The sequence below is a fragment of the Stegodyphus dumicola genome, chromosome 2, assembly GCF_044657685.1.
Source record: "Stegodyphus dumicola isolate Sdum_Otavi_A_Nest chromosome 2, ASM4465768v1".
Classification (NCBI taxonomy): Eukaryota; Metazoa; Arthropoda; class Arachnida; order Araneae; family Eresidae; genus Stegodyphus; species Stegodyphus dumicola.
This window is the reverse complement of record NC_140769.1, coordinates 75,958,352-75,972,301: the sequence shown is the minus strand read 5'-3', so window position 1 is coordinate 75,972,301 and position 13,950 is coordinate 75,958,352.

Genomic DNA, 13,950 nt, shown 5'->3' with positions numbered 1-13,950 from the left:
AAGCTTCTTTTTATTCCTCTGATTTCTCTTTTAGTAAGTGTTGCTTACATTACTCATGTCCTTACGTATTGGGGATCTTACGGTATTAAATGTGTTTATTTGGAAAGCTTTTGTACAAAGTTATATTGAAAAAACCGTCTCGTCCTTAATTTTTGCACACCAGTGTATTCTCTGAGCTAGCCTCCAGAGGTATCGTTGTACCATAAATGTCTGCGGTGAAGTTAGTAGGATGAGAGCGTTCTAAGTTGAGTTATTGTTTATATTCAATATGGATATGTAGTTGATTTCATACAGTAGATGTTTGTGACAATCAATACTTTTTCTCTAATTGCCTACCTTCGTATGAGCAAGTTTAATGGTGGAAGGCCGACATAACAAATGTTAGCATCGTGCAATATGCTAGACATACCTCGAGGAAGAAGAACCTCTTAATTGTGACTAGAGTACGTGCCATATGAACATTTAGGTAATGGAAAGTATTTTGGTGGAAAGATTCTTTTTCTTCTCTTAATCTAACCCCAGCTCTCGAGAGCGCTTTTGACTCCATCAAATTTGTACCTAAGCAAATACTCCATTCACTTAACGAACACGCATATGTTATCCAGGATTCGAAGCTGGGCTCAAAGGTATAGCAGCCGGTTCCCTTGCCACCTTGACATTATGGGGCACCGCCCATCTATGTTCTCCAAACACTTGTTTAATAGTAAATAAAGAAATAAACATTTAATATCAGCCCAGGTCAATGCCCTTTAAGTGACACACCATTTTTTTTTACATTAGCAAAATCACGAAGACACAAAAATTTAATACAATTTGAGGAGTTTTATTTCCTGTCCACGCACGTTATTTAAGACCTGCATTTAGGTTGCCTTCTGAATAATTCCATTTGTAACTGCTACCTATTTTCGAATTCAGTACCCTTTCTTAACTGCCAGAATGTTTTATTAGGTAGTCGTTTATTAGAATTTAATGGTTTGCTTAACCTTTTCTAGATATAGTTTTATTATTTTAAGTAAGTTTTATGTTTGTTTTCAAGTTACAATAAATTGTTATATATAGCAACTCTATTTCCCTATTCTATTGTTGCTTGTTGCACAGAGCTAGCAAATTTCATTTATTCAGTCTCTGGAGAAATAAATAACAATGAAAATAAAAATAGGGACCTCCATAATTCAACTCTAGATTCCATTTGCATGCAATCATCAACGCGTATTTCTGACTGCTGAATAAATACAAGGCAGAAATTGAAACGAAAATAGTACATATTTTTATAAATAAATGTTTTCTGTAACGTTTTCCATGAAACTCTTTAAAAAAAATAGAGAAAAAAAAACCGAATCATTTTCTGCCAATAATTCATCAATCTACAGCAACTGAGATTCAATCATTATGATGCATTAATAATCTTAAATCAAAATTGGAATTACCGACGTGCAGTTTTCAGGAATGGACACTCCGATGCATCAAATTATACATAAATTTTTGTGGAAACTCTTATTTTCCTTAACATTCGTAAGTGTAAAATAACATTCGTAAAGTTAAACGTAATTTATACTTAGAGTCAGTTGACCTTCCTAGGCTACAATGATTTCTCGCCGTCACCTTCAACTAAAAGAACAAAACATAAATTGAACACAGCATCACCAAATTCAAACCTAAAGTTTATTCGCAATGAACTTGTTGCTTACAATTGAAAATTTAAAAATCACCACTCTTTGCAGTGTTTGGAAATTAAATAATAAATGTTAAAATATATACACAACACAAATAATAAATTAAATGCCTATTAACACAGCTTCTAATGCTCTATGCTCGATCTCTAAATAGAAATACTAACAAAATCCAGAAAACTCGCCGAAACACAGTTAACACAGTCCAGCACAGTTAACCATTTGGATAGAATATAAGAGATACAACGGCACTGTTTGAGTCGCCAAACTCTCTCATCTTTACTTACGTTTCACTAACTACTAGCAACCTACTTAATGGACATTTATAGTGAAGCTGACTGAAGAAATAAAAATACATGACGGACTGAACATAAATATAACGATTTTACTATACATTTAATGTAAATCTGTTGTTCTGTCTGAAATCATGTTACTTTGTAGTATCGCCGTGGCCCCAACTTGTCAGCAACTGTGGTAGTGACTGCTACTAAGTGCAAATTTACACAGACACGTAAGAAGGGTTTAAATCCCTTTTTATTCAACTTTAAAAATAACAGCTGCGTCCACTTGACGCTCAAAACCTACGCCGACCCGGCGGTTTAACTGAAACAAAACGTAAAACTGAAAAAATAATGACTGGATGAATAAATAGCGAGATTACTATCCACGAGGCTCTGCGATCTTAAACTAACCTAACCACGTTCTAAAATACCGCTGAGATTCAGCGACCTTACTAATTAAGCAGTTGAAAGATTCAGCAAAAACTGCCGAGATAGGCACACAGGCCGATACGCGCGGTTCTTAAATTTCTACCTAGCAACCTTCAAGTTCGCGATTCAAGAAGTACACCTACAATCTCGTTTTCTTTCTATTTAAAATCAATTTACTTCTGCTAAATTTGAATATACTGCGCGCTCTACTACAATTTACATACTCTAGCATTGGCAACTCTAGGGGAAAGTAAAGGCTTGACAGGAAAGATAGCTTAAAATAAATGTTAGTTAAAATAAATATAAACTCTACAACTTTATATCTAAACATTCAGTGAGTGCAGTAATTCAATTTACATAGAGAAATATGCGCTTTTTGAAGGCACTTGGTGTAAAATATAACATTTTTTATGCAAAATGATATATTTAAAGATGAGCTATATAAAAGTAATGTACTAGTTGAAACCGCTTAAACTGAAACCCCTGGAAAACTTAAATAAATTACTATTATTTGGTTATTATTTTTATTTATGCTCAACCTTCTCATAAATTAAAATTTACAAAGCTCTGAAACTTGTTATCAGCAAAAGAAAATTACTGCTTAAACTTTCGGTAATAAGATAGTAAGGATTTTATTTCGCTGAAAATGCACATTTGAATATTTCACTATATTATCATTACATATTACACTTTCATTTAAGACGCTTCATCTGCATGTTTTGCAGGATAATCTATAACGCTAAGGCCAACATTTTGAGGAATTGTCACATTTCGCAGGGCGGGCACTTGCGGTGCAAGCGTTTAGCTCATCCAGCTAACAACAGAGAGGTCCATGGTTAGAATCATGGGAAGGAGGTAAGTATGTTTTCAAGATTAGAAAGCTCTGAAAAGCCTAAAATTCTCTAAACTTTATGTCTTCTGACAAATTATCTTTTTATCGGTAATCGGCCCACCAGTTATTGTTTGTATAAGACCAATGAACACTAATAGCACGATCCTAATTCAAACAACGGTGAACGGATTGTTTCATGTCTGTTTTTGTCGTTTCCCTTTCGTGAAACGTGATCATGAGATACTCCTCACCAGCAGGTTTTGTATAATCAATTAATCCAATTCAAATCTGCTGAGTTTCCTACTGATTTTCTTTTCGCCTTTCAGCAACCGAATGGTCAAAACGTCTAAACAACCGGGTTCGAATCCCAGATCAAACAAGCAGTGTTATCTATATTATGTTGCTTACTTTTGCTTCCGCTTGTTAAATCATGCATCCCGGCCAAAAAACGGCTTTTTGTTACTCTTATAAATGTAATGCTCTCAAAGTTTCTTCTTCGAAAACTTCACTTTGAACTCAGTTAATTGAAATCGGGTTACGATTAATACAGGGTTTTCTCTCACCATCATTGAAATAAAATCTTATAAAACCTTTAATCTTGCCATGTAATAAGATATTACGCTATTAGAAATAACATTAATAACCTTATCTTCGTTTCAGTTTATCCTTCTATCAGTTACAAAATTGCTCGAATTCTCCAGAAATTCAGCTTCCATGTAATTTTTTTTCGCGCATTAGTGAAACTGATTGTTCGTTTCTTAAAAGATTCTATCTTCGATTTTCATTATCAAGAAATTTATAGCATAACTTGTCAGTGCGATTAACGTATAACGGCTTAATTAGAAGAATATTAAAATATCGCTTTTGTTTGAAAAGGATAAGTAAACAATTCTTGTATAGTTAAACTTAGTTGGACACTTAATTAGAATTTTTACTTTGATTTTTCGAGAGTTATCTAGAAAACTTCTTTAACTGATGTTAATTTGCTTGAAATTTTTAAGCTTACAAAAATTTATCTTCTTTAATTAACGACATTAATTCCAAGCCAGTTCTTCCTAATACTTTTAGAATTCTAATATCGTAATTTTTTTATATTTTAGAACAATTTCCTCAATATATGATGCTTCGCTCATTCTCACCTTGTTCCCCCTAATGATGTAAAATAGTTGTGGTTCCTCCCAATTTTGCTTCGGAGGAACAGGAACAAGGGTCTGACTGTCCTAAAATTGATGGAATTTTATTCAAAATCTACCACAAATCAAAATTGCTTTTTGCCTAGTTTTCAAAATAATAAATAGCTTTTAAACACCTATGAACAACGCTTTTCCCAATGAAACGGCTGAATGACCGATGGTTTTGAACCATCTTTGACGAATACTGAAGATGCAAGTTCCGGGTCATTTGAAGTGGGAAAATTAAATAAAACTTTTGTAAAAACTTTAAATCACTAACAGTTTTCTGAAATCTTGTGGCATTTATATTGAAGTTTTACTACGAAACATTATTTAATTTATATCTTTCTTTCTGCCTCTTTTCCCCATGAGGTTCACTCATTTCAGAATTTATCTAGATTTGATTAGTAAGAAGTTTTATTGTAAAGTTAAGCGAAACTACGAATAGCTGTGTAAGAGTTTTGTTCTGCTTGACACTTATTACTGAATAAAGTGTTGCGCTGCTGACGACTCCAAAGCTGATTTATTGTAGCATAATGATAGATTCAGATTTAGTAAGCGGTATCCTTAAATTTACGTTCACAAGTGGTGAGGTAGAAAAATTTTAAAGTAGTTTTATTTCTGTGTCTGTTTGCTTGATGTTTAGAAATTCTGGTGTTGATAACTCACCTCACAGAACCTAAGTAACATCTTACTTGAATTAAGTTGAGCTAGCTAAGTTACTTAAACCCATTGCAGAGTAATAAAATAATCTGAAATTTTCCCTTGGAATTTATAGATAACTTATTCAGTTCATCAGACTAATATCCTGCAAAGTTTAAGTATCTTCTTGATAACCATAATCTGCAACTAAACTTTAGATAAACTGGCAGCGAATTCTCGATAACAACTGAAACTTGCGAAGGGTGTAAAACACCCTTTATTTAGAACTAAATGAGACTTGAAGGCACACTTTGTGCTTACACCTTAGCCAACCCCTTGATAACTGAAAGTGCTATAAGTTCAAATATAAAATTTAAATTCAAGTCAACTCATGCTGAAGGCTACACAAATCAGTTTAACACGAAGTTGGCTCAAAATTTAACTGACGTGGATATCAGATATTGGCAAGTATAATGCAAGGCCGAAGACTGCGAAGTTTACCTATCTATCAATTAGCAACGTGGCCTCGAGAGGCAGAACACGCTTTGCCTTACACTCTAAAATCTCATCTTAAGTACACGCGAACTAAATGAGCATTCTGGTGGGAAGGCGGAACGGAGGAGTGACAGCCAAAATATAAAATAGCTTGTTAATTAAAATAAAGGAACATTACAGGCAAAATAATATTACTTAGGTATGCAGTAGTAACAATTATTTATTTAATTTATGAAGAAAGCCCATTTTAATTTTAATAAACTAATGGAAAGTAAACTTACTGGAAAGTAAACTGAAATAAAATATTCATCATTTTTGACAAATTAGCAACGATTACAACTGAAATTAATGATAGTAGACTAATAGCTTGTAATTTTGTAAAATATCTGAGTTCTATAATAATTCATACACTATCGAAACAAATCTATTTTTCGTGTCTCTTTCGCGTTTCTTCATTAGAATGAGAAAAGTAAAATAAATGTATAAAAGGCTAAGAAAACGCAGAAAACTAATCTTTAGTAAAATGGTAGGACCTTATATTTTTAGAAAACTGATGAATAATATTTTAAACTGAAAATTTTCATGAAATATAATACTGTTGTGAGATCAAAGTCAAAAAGCCGTCATCTCTTTCTTCCAGCTTCAGAGATTACTTAGGTATGCAGCTTTCTTAAGATTCTATCCTTTACCCCGAAGCTTTCAGTTGTCGTCAGCAAGGTTCTATCAAACTGCTTATCATTCAATTCAAGCTTTTTCTAACAATTTTTGGAGGGCGGGAGATGCAAGTTTTTAAAATTTCAAGTAACCTTTGAGAAGTGGTCAACTTTGAGTCTTTCATATTCCACATTAAGCACTGAGTTTGGTTACTTTACTTAAAGCAAGTAATAGTTTACCAAAATACATGAGCAGTAACTTGAAGCATATATGAAAGGTAAGGATTAATTCTGTACTTATCTTCAGGGAAGTGTTCATAAGCGATGTCTGCTATTTTAATAGTCTAGATAGGAATTAAGAGCTCTGCAGAAGGAGAAAGAAACTTGTAGAATTGTGTCGCGTTTAGTCTGATTTTTGCTTTTCTTATCCTTTGTAAAACAATAAGCCATTTTATTTATAGATATGATTCATACAATCATGAGAAAAACATGATATCTCGATTCCTGATGCAAAACCTACGCACTACAAATACAAATCTAGAAATGTCCTCTGTGCCAGTACTTGTACACTGCTCAAAAAAAAAAAAAAAAAAAAAGCGACAGTTCTATATCTTCCGTTCTACTGAGCCGATTGACAAAATTTAAATTGCGTTCTTCATGTCTCGAAAGCGCGACTTAGGATATATATTAGATTTATATACAGCACTATTCTACATAGGTATTTTGACACAAAATCGGACTTTTTCTGAAATAACATACCAATTTTTTTACATATTTCGATTCTACAACTCAAATTACGCCTAAATCTGAAATTTTCTAAAATTTAGAGCGAAATTTACGGAGAAATTCACAAATTTATGTTGGCACTTTTTTGTTTCAGTTTGCGCCAAGAATAGTTCACTTAGCGAACTTCTTAATATATGGCAACCTAGTTTCCTTTCCCGTAAGAGGGAAAAAAGTCAACATCGTTCCTTTTTTCCAAATAGTATTCTTTATATATATATTTTTTAATTATAACTTATTCTACTTATTATTTTAAGTTATTTTTTCTTTTTCGAATTTCATTTTAATTGTTTAAGTTGCATGTTTTTTTTTTTTCGAATAACTGTTTTAAAAATTTCTGTTTACCTATTCGAACTGCGTAAATAAAGGTGCAGCGTTTATTTTTTTTCAAATAGTTTTCTTTATATATATTTTTTGTCATAGTTATTATTTTAGGTAATTTTTAAATTTTTATACTTTTATTTTAATTGTTTGTGTTGCATTGTCTCTTCAGATAATTGTTTTAAAATTTTCTATTTATTCCTTCGAACTGAGCATTTTAAATATATTTATTAATATAAATTTTACAGAATTTGATTTTATTTATTTGAATTGCGTTTCTTTCGGAAGAATACTTTGTAACCCAGACTACGATGCGTTTGAAAACTGCATATATTAAAAGAGAAAATACAGTGAAGCACAGTTAACACGACTTTCCATGTTCCGTTCAGAAAAGATATATATAAATAAGAGAGATGTATAACCGACATTTTAACTTAGGATGACTTGCATACACTGCTGTAAACAGTTTTATCATTGTGCCCATTGCTTTACACAATTTTATCCTACATTTGGTTTCTTAAAATGTTATTTATATTTTAGGCAAATATTTTATTTTTGAAATCGCAAGAATCAAATATCATAAGATTATAAGGTTTTAAATTAAAAAAAAAAAAATACTAATACTAAATTTTACGCAAAAATTTATTTTTTTCTTCTCTTTTTTTTCAGGCATTTTACTTTATTCTTGCTCTTTTTCTTTAGGCATTCTGCAAGTATATTAAAAAGCATCCAACTTTTCGAAATATCTTGATATTTCTGACAATCATTTTAAATAAAGTTATCACCTTCCATTTCATAAAGGCCCGCAAACGGCCGAGCGGTAAAGTCGCTGAACACTGGTAGTTCACTCCGGGGTTTGAATCCCGGTAAACGGGCTGGTTGCATGACGTTTTCGTGGATTTTCTCATGTGTACCGTGTATGACAGCTGGTTTCTCTTAGAAAGTTCTTCACGAAGTATTTCGACAGAGCCTTTATCAGTCTGTAGAGGCTAAACATTTTGAAGATATGAGATGAAAGGAAAGACTGGTTTCACCAAGAGGTTTCGGTTTATTTAATTATGACAAAGCACACTAGGGCTATCTGCCTAAGGGGAGGGATGCCTTCGTGGAATACGTTCTAAGGGTTCGCATACACGTTACACATGGGGAAAACCACGAAAACGCCCATGCAGCCAGCCCGTTCGCGAACCTCGGACCGAACTAACAGTGTTCAGCGAATTTACCGCTCGGCCGCTGTTTCATCAGGATAGAAAAAAACGCCTTTAAGTAACAACCACATACAGTACTGGATAAACTCCCGAATCTTCAAACAATTCGACTGAGAAAATCATGGGATTCTCCATTTGATCATGATACGATATGATGTTCTATAACGTAATTTAAATTTATACAACCATACAGTCTAAAACCAGTCGCTCTTCACTTTAATCTGCAATGATATCGTTTTTGTCTTTTCTGTTAACACAAGCTCAATTGATGGTATTTGCTGGTGTGCACGTCCAAGTGTTTTCTCTTTGAACACCTAAATTTTTTGAAGTATCCTGAAAGTATATTCAAAAGCGTCCAACTTTTTTGAACATCTTGGTATGTCTGACAGCCAAATTTCCCTGCAAATTTTTGCTTACTTTTCTCCCTAATTTTCTTCTTTCCTTCTACAGTTATTTTCAGTGCTCACACAAGAAAATTAAGATTTTTCGATTGCTAGACTTCCATAAATTTTTCATTCTTGTCAATTTTTTAAAATATCAATTACATTAATTGCGTTTCAGCTGAAGACACCTTTTCATTTTCTAGTCATTTTAACTATAAATAAAGTTTAAAGCGAAGTCCAAAGGATAAATATTTTAATTAAAAGATTTTTGCTAAATGACAAAGAAATAAAACAGTCCAGCAGTGTTTATTCTGTACCACCGAGTAACCCGATTCTTACATCGGCTGAAACAATCTAAATCATATTAAAGATCATGCTTTTTTATACAATCTATAACGCGAGAGAAAAATTAGCTTCTTAAAACATTCTTTCTGAGAGGATTAATATAAAAGATTATATTTATATATATATTTCTAAAGCTGGGACTTGAACCAGTCAAACGTTTAAAGTTTAATTTACATGGTGGATTCACAGTGGAATCACAGTGGTCCAGCTGTCGACCGCTCTTCAGAGAAAAATGGTTCAGTTATAAAACTAGCAGTCATTGAACACTAAACGGTGTGGAATTACTGCTATGCAATAGAATGCAGCAGGAGAATGCAATGGAACTAGATAGATAACATGAGGGATTTCTTTGGCCCAAATCGATTAAAAGCGTTTTGAATCAGTATCTTCATGTTTTAGGGCCGAATTCAGGCTTCAAAAATTACAAATTAGCGATCTGTAAGAAAACGATTTCCAGATTCCAAAAATTCCATACTGCATCAAAAGAGCAACCTGTTCACTTCACCTCCAATGCTTCCAGTTTCCTTGACGGCAATTCCTAGCCTTGTTACAAATATCTGCGTTTGGAAGACTTGTAATATCAGTCAGAGACCGTATCGAATCCCGTTATCGTCATAAATGACAGTGTCTATAGCGTCTGGCCATAAGGTGACTATTTTAATCTTTTAGGTTTGCCAGACTGCTTCTGCATAGAACTTTCTGTAGCAATGAACTAATTCTAAAACTAAATGTCTTGTTTAAAATGATTTGATTTGAATGCATTTCATGGCAAGTGATCTAATTTTTAGCAATTTTTGTCGACGAGTATTCGATTCTTAGTTTGTAAATTTTCGCCTTAATTGCAATCCATCAGTCATGGTCAAATAAAGTTCACCAATTTTTAGTTTGTGCTTGTATAAGTAGTTGTGCACCGATTGATAATCCTGTGAAACTAAGGAAATAAGCCTTAACGAAGTACTGTTAAATGATCATATTTTTAAGAATAGTTTAAGTGCATAGTTATACAACACGCATCCCAAGACTAAGAGAAATATTTAAGAACATACATGATGGCACTTGTACAAATGCAGCATTGTTTCTTAAAAGTATATCTTCTTATGGTGACTTAATTACGATATTGGTATATGCATTGATATCAACAGTCTAGTGGTCATCTGATGAAGATATAGAACAATACTGGAAAGACAAAATACTGTTTTCAATACTATTTTCCACAAGTCTTAACAAGGGATTTAATGCCCATATTACAATTATAGAACTACATTAATACCACTTCTGAGACCAAGCAGTGGATCATTTTATAGTTTCGCATGACTTCACCATGCTTAATAACCAGTTTGAAATTGCTTTCGAAATATTACACAAAAAAAGATAGCCGGAAGTTATCTTAATCACCTCCTAACATTACCAACTTACCTATAGCTAATAATTCATTTGGTGATAGTAACTATCTTATTCAAAATCTACGCCAAACTAAAGTTTCTTACTAGTTTTAACTTTCATGTTCTCCATTTTCTTTACCAAACTGGCAGAGTGCTTAAATTACCATTACTTGAAGTTACAAAGTGTAAGAATAAGTAATTTTGTAAGAGAGTACAGTCATTAATTTTCATATATCTTAGCAGACTTAATTCATGTAGTAGTTAAGAAGCACTAAACTGCATAAAAAGAGCTCAAAGACTTTCAAAATATCTCAGAACGAAAATTTCATACAATCCATAGAAAGTCATCTGATAGACGAACAACTTGCGTAATGAAAGAAATAAAAGAAAACACCTCTGGAGTAAACTGAAATGAACATTAAATGACAATAAAACAAAATTCTTTTTTAGAACGACGGGTAAATTATAGAAGATATATCATAAAAGCTAAAACAGCAAATTAAAAAAAATATTGTTTAAATAATAAAATTGCTTATGGTTCATTGCATGGTTCATTGCTTTTCATTTACAGAAATATCTATAAACCTACAGCACCTCATATCTCCTTCATAAGAAAATACTCCTTGCAAGATGATGACGAAATTAGATGGAAATTAGAAATAAGATCATTCTACCTTCAGTAAGGAATGGTGTTCATATCATTTTCATGAAAAGTCATTATTCGTTTCCAATAAAAATCATTCATTAGGATAATCATTTCGTTTCTAATAAAAATGCTCTTGTTTATATGAAGCAATATAATAAAACTGCCTCTCCGAATCAACATGTTTCTATTTCCTACATTATTAAAATAATGTTTAGAGCTTCACAAATTCCTAAAATGCTTAAAAGTATGAACCAATAATATTCTTGTTAAGTCAAACAGAGATCCATAAACCTTCGTTCCTTCTGGCCTATAAGTCTGCTGCAACCCACTGATGAAATTGCTGGAGAAATCTATTCAAATTCTAATCAATGCAGGAAAACATCTAATCTATACATAAAGACTAGGGCATAACATTAATTTTGAACATTACATATACATATAATAAAGTAATTTTAATAAGTAATATATAGCAAAATATTTTTATTTTCATTTGTAACAGACCCTAAATTCTTGCTTTTAATTTCCCATTTTTGCTTTCAGTTATCTAAATTCTCTCTTTTAATTCTTCTTTCTTACCTGAAAAATATGAAAAGGCTATGATTCGTAAAAGCTTTATTCATGAATTAATGGTTACTTATGTAATGTTAGGGTTCCACATGCCTACGTACTGATCTGATCACCACCATGAGAGCTCCCGACCTAAGAATTTATCTAAGCAGGAGAATGCTCTCATGGCGGACATTTACTGAACCAAAATATACAGTAATAGTTTTATGTACACAGTAATCGTTATAGATTTACATAACAAGTTAGCACTAGGTGCTACGTTTACATTCCATTTGACAGTTCTCAGTTTAAATTAGTATTCCAGATGAAATCAAACATGGACAATATCTTAATTATATAGTGAACCATATATCACCAAAGAATGCAACACAATACTAAATAATATTGATAAATATAAAATACAAATTCAGTACAATTATTGCACTTATAATATATAGTCCTATTCAGATATTATAAAGCTTAAACATCTGCACTTGTTATTATAGTGAATACAAGTGATACCACAAACGTGCAGAATACAAGGCAGAATATTAAAAATCAAGATAAATAATACTGTTCAGATGCAATTCACATGAGTAATAACAGGAATTCGAAATATATTCGCCCATAATATATAATTTACACTACACCACTCCACAGGCAAATACCACCTATAAGATATAACAAGCTAATAAAGTACTAATTATTCATCAGTTTTGTACCACTCATGTCATTAAGGTTGACCCTAACTATCAATAAATTAGTATTAATTTAAACTGCAGGTAATTGGTATCATGCAGTAGTTTGAATGAATTGATGTAATGCTCATTTATACGTTGAACACATTCTTGAATTAGATGGATAGCTACAGCAAATGTCAGTATGCTCGGTTTGATTCGCTCGTGACTAATTGACGCAGACTAGAGAAACACTGCATTTCGAAGTTAGCTGCTCATACATCATAGAGCAATGAACACATGCTGGTGGGTTAAGACATTGTCAACTCAAGTGTCCTATCTGCTGGCAATTATAACATCTCTGCAATCTGACGTAACGACGAAAAGGGCACGAGTACAATCCGAGATAAATTTTTCTCCGAGCACCAAGCTTCGAATAGTAATCTTTGTCTAAGCCACAATTCAGTTATTCAGTGAATCGGTTCGAGATAAGGGCGTTCTAGGAGATATTGCTTCTTCATCGCCCGCTGGAACTGCGGAATCGAGAGCCTCCTTGACATCAGCAGCTTGGGCCTTAGAAGGAACTCCAAAAATAATTATATGCTCGCGAATCGGGAGCGCTTCTCGTATCTGAAATGACTTAGAAATGTCTGTATGCTCTATAATTGTCTCTTTAATCTTCTTTAAATGGTCTTTTGATGCGCATCGCATTAGTAACTCTTTAGAACGTGTTGGACGTATTTGTTGAATTGGTGCGCCCAACATTTTTAAGGCTAAGGAAGAGCTTAGCCGTGCTTGAATCACCTGAGGAGATACATTCATGTCCTTTGCCGCCATCAGTAACACATGTTTGGAAGGTTTCTGTGATAGGGGTGATCTTCTGTACTTTCTTTGAACTATAGCAAAGGGATGTTCATCCGGGACAGCCGGCAAATTAACTGCTTGATCTTTGACGATTTGAAGTGATCAGAATCTCTAAATGACAATGAATCTGTAAGCGAAACTACTTTCTTAAGAAATTCAATTTCTCCCTTAAGATGTTCATTTCTGAATTTAAGTTCTATTATTCTGGTTTGTCCCAACCTGTTTTTGAGCTGCTATTGTAAGTTTGTGTTTGGCAATGGAAGCTGAAATTAACTGTTGTGCAGAAGGAACCTTATCGAAGTAAGTGTGCAATCCAGGAGTATTGTGCAAATCAATGTCAGGTAGTATTCTGAGAATGTTATCAATAGCAGGCGGTATCGATGTAAAGTCCGAAATCACAGAAGGCGCTGAATGCGTCGAATTGAGAATTGGAAGCTGAGAATTTGTTGCTTGGACTGTATCCACACTAATGCCATACAATGGAGCAGTAACTTTAGATGATATATCTGAAGATGGATCAATGTTTGAATCACTGGCTAAAAAGGGGATATTAATGCACGATAGATCTGTCTGTATTGAAGAGTCAACCAGACCACTAGTACCAATATCAAAGATTGTAAA